This window comes from Gracilinanus agilis, chromosome 5 (genome assembly GCF_016433145.1).
Source record: "Gracilinanus agilis isolate LMUSP501 chromosome 5, AgileGrace, whole genome shotgun sequence".
NCBI lineage: Eukaryota > Metazoa > Chordata > Mammalia > Didelphimorphia > Didelphidae > Gracilinanus > Gracilinanus agilis.
The window spans coordinates 115998791-116003954 of NC_058134.1; the positions used below are offsets into that span (position 1 = coordinate 115998791).

The 5164-nt window shown below is 39.1% G+C and overlaps 1 pseudogene; it reads right to left on the reverse strand.

The window, feature by feature from the left end:
• Positions 1-2667: 2667 nt before the first annotated feature.
• Positions 2668-4840, reverse strand: LOC123250344 (annotated as a pseudogene).
• Positions 4841-5164: the final 324 nt, after the last annotated feature.

The following is a 5164-nucleotide window of genomic DNA, read 5'->3' on the forward strand; positions in this document are numbered from 1 at the left end:
GAGTGGTAAGGGTGGGCAATGGGGGTGAAGTGACTTGCCCAGGGTCACACAGCTGGGAAGTGTCTGAGGCCGGATTTGAACCTAGGATCTCCTGTCTCTAGGCCTGGCTCTCACTCCACTGAGCTACCCAGCTGCCTAAGACCAAGATCTTTTAAGGGCAAAAACTTTTTTTTTCCCTTTTCAATGCCCCTTATAGGCATGTATAAGTATCTGATCAAATTGATGTTGAGAAAATGGAGGGCTACTACAGATTTACTTATTTAAGAAATTGGTCCATCAGGGAAAAAAAAATGGGATAGTAGTTGGAAAAGGGGGCTGGGCTCACGATGACTATTACTTTGAGACCAGTCGATTATTTAAGGTAGGAAAAAATAGATAGGGATGAAATTAGTATAGGAAGTAATAATATAAATATTAACATTTTCTCTATCACTTTCTGAAGTCTAGATTATAAGATGATGAACAAATAATGCATCAAACCCTGGTTTTGTAACATTTGCTGATTTCTGAGCTGTAAATACACTAAAAATTTAACAATTGGCCACTGTTTTGGCGCTGGCTCTAGCACATCCCTGAATGCACCAGTTGAGTGTTTCAGGAACCCTGATAGACCTGAAATTCAAGAATAAAGGAAGTCAAAACTGTTCATAGTAATATACCAAGAGGTGTTAGCTTCTAACATAGTAAATATTGATAACTATAAACCACAAAAAAGCTCTGAGGTAGGGAATTCTTAATAGTTTGTAAGCCTATAAAGGGATGGGGGCAGATAAGTTAGCTTCGTGAGAACCAGGCTTAGGGATGGGAAGTCCTGGGTTCAGATCTGACCTTGGATGCTTCCTGGCTGTGTGACCTGGCCAAGTCACTTAAGTCTCATTGATTAGCCCTTCCTGCTTCTCTGCTTTGGAACCAATACACAGTATTGATTCTAAGACATAAGGTAAGGGTTTATCACAAAAGGGAAAAGGGATTCTTGAGACCCAAAAGTTTGAGAACTTCTAGTATAATGACAGTTCTGCATAAATGAGCAAATCCAGCATGGCTCATAGAAAAAGTATTGTACTTGGAACCAAATCTGAGGCGTGGCTCTGCCAAGCCAAGAATGATCTTGGGTAATTCCTCCAGCCAGATCCCCCCGAGTTCCTAGTGCTCTGTAGGATCCCTGGAAGCTCCTAGGAGAGGTGGGGACTGGAGGCCCCCAAGGTCCCACGGCCCACTGAGCTGAGATTCGCTGCCAGAGCCTTTGGCTTCAAAGCCAGCATGCTTCTGCTGTACCATGGTACCCCTTATTTCACCTGAAGGGGAAGAACTGGTCTCCCCCCAATTCCCATCAAATGAGGCACAGTTTCTTCTTTTTCCTCTTCTGCTGCCAGTTAGTCTGTCCCAACTTCCCCAGTGCCTGCCATCTTTCAAGTACCTCACGCTTGGCACTTGTCCTCCTCTCTCCCCCAGTCAGAATGCCCATTTACTGAGTTCATTCATCGAGGTGTATCTGATTAGAGTAGTTGACCCTACAGTACAATTTGTAGAAGTTATCACTTCTGGGTGTATTTTTATCCCCAAATAAGAACTTATTTATTCAAACGAGTCTAATTAATAGTCTTTGTGGGGGAGATATTTTTCAGCTATGAGAGGGGCCTGATACTTCTTGCCAACTCCCTTCGTGAGTCCGCTGCCTCACTCCACACACATCAGCAGATGTAGCACAACCATTCTGCCAGACTAAAATGCATGAAATAAACATTGTTTAGAAACATTCATTCTCCCGGCCCGTTATTCCCTGGCGTGCCTCACTTTGACAAGTATCGCAGAGGGTAGTATTCAAGGGGTGGTTGGAAAATCAGCAGTTCTGTAGGCAGAACTAAGATGTTGCACTTAGATTTTTGCTGAAGCTCATTTCAACTCTGAAGTTTTAGGATTCTGTCTTGTGTGGCTTCAACAGCAAGTGGGAATATGAAGTGCCAAATAGGAAATGGCCTTTGAAATCATCTAGTCTAATCTTTGTTTTTCAAGATGCCAAACTGCTCAAAGTCCCATATAGGTTTAACAGAAGATAGTCATACAGATCTTTGCATTCCTGATTTAGTGATCTTTAAATTATTTTTCTGTTGAGATTTTATTTGAAATCTAATTTAAATTGTCAAAACTACAAAAGGAGGGAAAACATATGTGTGTGTGTTTTTTTGCTAGGTCACAACATCCTAAAACAAAATATCTACTGCCAGCAGATCAGTTATACACATTTCTGATGAAATTTATAAATACAAAAAATGTTTATTTTGAGAAACGGCCACAATGAAGATATTTTTGTGTAATATAAAACGATGACAGCTCTACAGATGCAATTACTAAGGAGTATACATGTGCATTCACAAAGAAAAAATTCAAGAATGCGCTTTCATTTGATTTTTTTTTTTAAAGACTGTTCAGAGCAGCAGCTGGATAGCTCAGTGGATTGAGAGCCAGACACTTCCCAGCTGTGTGACCCTGGGCAAGTCACTTGACCCCCATTGCCTACCCTTACCAGTCTTCTGCCTTAGAACCAATACACAGTATTGACTCCAAAATGGAAGGTGAGGGTTTAAAAAAAAAAAAAAAGTTCAGGCACAAAAACAAAACTGCATTTCCAGTAAGCAACAGTATTGTAAAAAATGTGATTTTTTTTTGTCAGTGTTTTCTTTTCTCTGACTTCTTGTGAGATCTGTGAGGAGATCGAGACTGAGACCTGGATTTCTTCCCTGTTTTTTTAGGGGACCTAGATTGTGATTGCCTAGACCTTTTAGGTGTCCTTGATGATCTCTTTTGGCCTTTTTACTAACATCTCTAGGAGAATCTTTGTGAGATGACTTGGAATATGAACTCTCTTTGTGAGACCTCTCTGATCACTCTGATTTGGGAAATTGGGATTTTGCTCACCCACCACTATTGCTCCAAAATGGACTGGGTGATGTACTATGTTGCCTTTTCCTTTCTTTTCTCATAGGTGCGCATTCTTCTTTTTCCTTCTTGTCTTTGGATCAGGATTCCAGTTTCTCTTTATCCTTCTTGTCTCTCTCAAATTCCCTTCCTGGTTCCTTCTCTCTCTGAAGAAGTTTGCCTCTGTAATGTTCCACTTGTTCTTGAAAGCTCTGTCCTGGTTTTTTCAGTATTTTCCCAGATTACAATTCATCCTGAAACTTCATCACTTTGAGCTCTATTTCTTGAAGCTTAGCTCATATTTTTTCACGCATTTCAGAATATCTAATAGAAGACTTGGACTGTCATTTCTTCTTTGATTGGATTGGAGTACAAATGATGCTCTTCAGATTTGAAGCTCTGAGTATCCTCATCTTCACTCTCTTCTTCTTGATTTTGATTTTCTTCTTCTGATTCTTCATGCTGGTCAAATAACTCCCATTTAGATGTTGTTACCACCTGTGCTTCCAATTCCAATTCTTCTACTGCTTCTCATTTGGATGGGGCTGCTTTAAGAATGGGCTCATTCTTTTTTGAATCTTCAGAGATATCCAAAGGCACACCATCAAGATCATCATGGGGACTCCATCAAGATCATCAATGGAAGTGGCATCAATAGGAATTCCATCAACATCTTCCAAAGGAGCACCATCCAGCCTCTTCCTCAGTGGGAGCATCATCAAGATCATCTGGTACTTCTTCTGTTTCTTTTTCTTCAATAATATTTGCAAGTCCCAAAAATACATTTTGTAATCTGATCAAAAATATTTCTGGGTAAATTGCCCAGTCTTCCCATGCTCTGGAGCAGGCCATTACTCTTTGCTTGAAGTTTTCAGATTGTAAGTGACCTTGAATTGTACAGGAGGTGTCACTGAGGTCTGAAAATATCTGACATAACTTTATTTCAAAAAAATTTCTGTAATATAAAATATAATAATATATCATATATCATACCATTGGCAACTTATGCTGAAAAATTATACAACACACCAGAAACTAAACATAATCTGGCATCTTCTTAGGTAGTGGTGTTTTCAAGATGACAGTGACTCAGTAATACAATCCACAATTTCTAAAGCAGCTTTAGCATTATTAAGACAGAAAACCAATGCACCACCAATATTTTTTCGAGGAGTTAGTCCACGTAATATTTCTTCTAATTTATTTCTCTGCTCTTCCTTAATTGCTCCTTTCTTGCTAGGTTCCACAACAAATGCTTCAGTTTCTTGCTCTTCTGACATCCCATGCAGGTATGGATTTAATGGTGGTGGTCTCCAAAAAGATCCATTTTTGAATATATGAAAATCTTCTGTTCTCCACTTAGTTGGAACATCTCCCTGTAGAATTGAATAAAGCTTCCATCTACAATAAAAATGGGCTGGAGTCTAGTTTTCAAATAAAAATATAAACATAGGATTGTTGATTTCTCAATTCATGATCATAGCTTCAAACATTGGTTCTTCACGTACAACAAACTCTATCATTTGATGTATCATTGTGAGCAAATTTCTTCTCAAAGTTCTCCTTGCTTTTAGCTGGCAGTAACATTGGAACATTGCAGCCCTTTAATCTCTCTCTAGGCTAAGCATTGAAAGGCAGGTCAGATGGTGGAGATGGTATGTTCCATCATAGAAGGTGGAATGTATATTGGATGTGGTGGAATAGGTATGACTTTACCCCGCCCTAGTTTCATTTCAAAGGACATGACCATCTTTCAGTTTAGATCTTTCAAAGCTCTCTCAGCATCCCTTTTTTTCATAAAGACCACAAAACTACAATTCCTTTCTCTTGCTCTTTCTTTATCTCTTCTTGGCCATGTAATTCTGACATTGGCTAATGGCCCAAACCTCCCAAATTCTTGGCATAACATTTCTTCATTCATTTGTGGATTATATCTTTAAATTTTTTAAAAATTTTTCTATTTTTTTCCCAAATTTTTCTTTTTTTTTTTTAAACTTGTGGCCTTGACAAACCCTAGTTAATATGAACATTTCCATCTACAAAGTCCAGAAAGAGGTTTGTAAATGAAACCTGTACTTTGTAAAGTACGTGAGGGAATTCCCTTGTATTGGCCTACTGTTGACCAAAACTCTGGGATGAGGCTCCCACATGTAATACATGTATTTCACCTGATTTACCCCTTTATTGAGCCCGTAGGGACTGAGTGTGGTGAGGATACTAGCCTCAATAACTTGCAGAAAATTCTCAG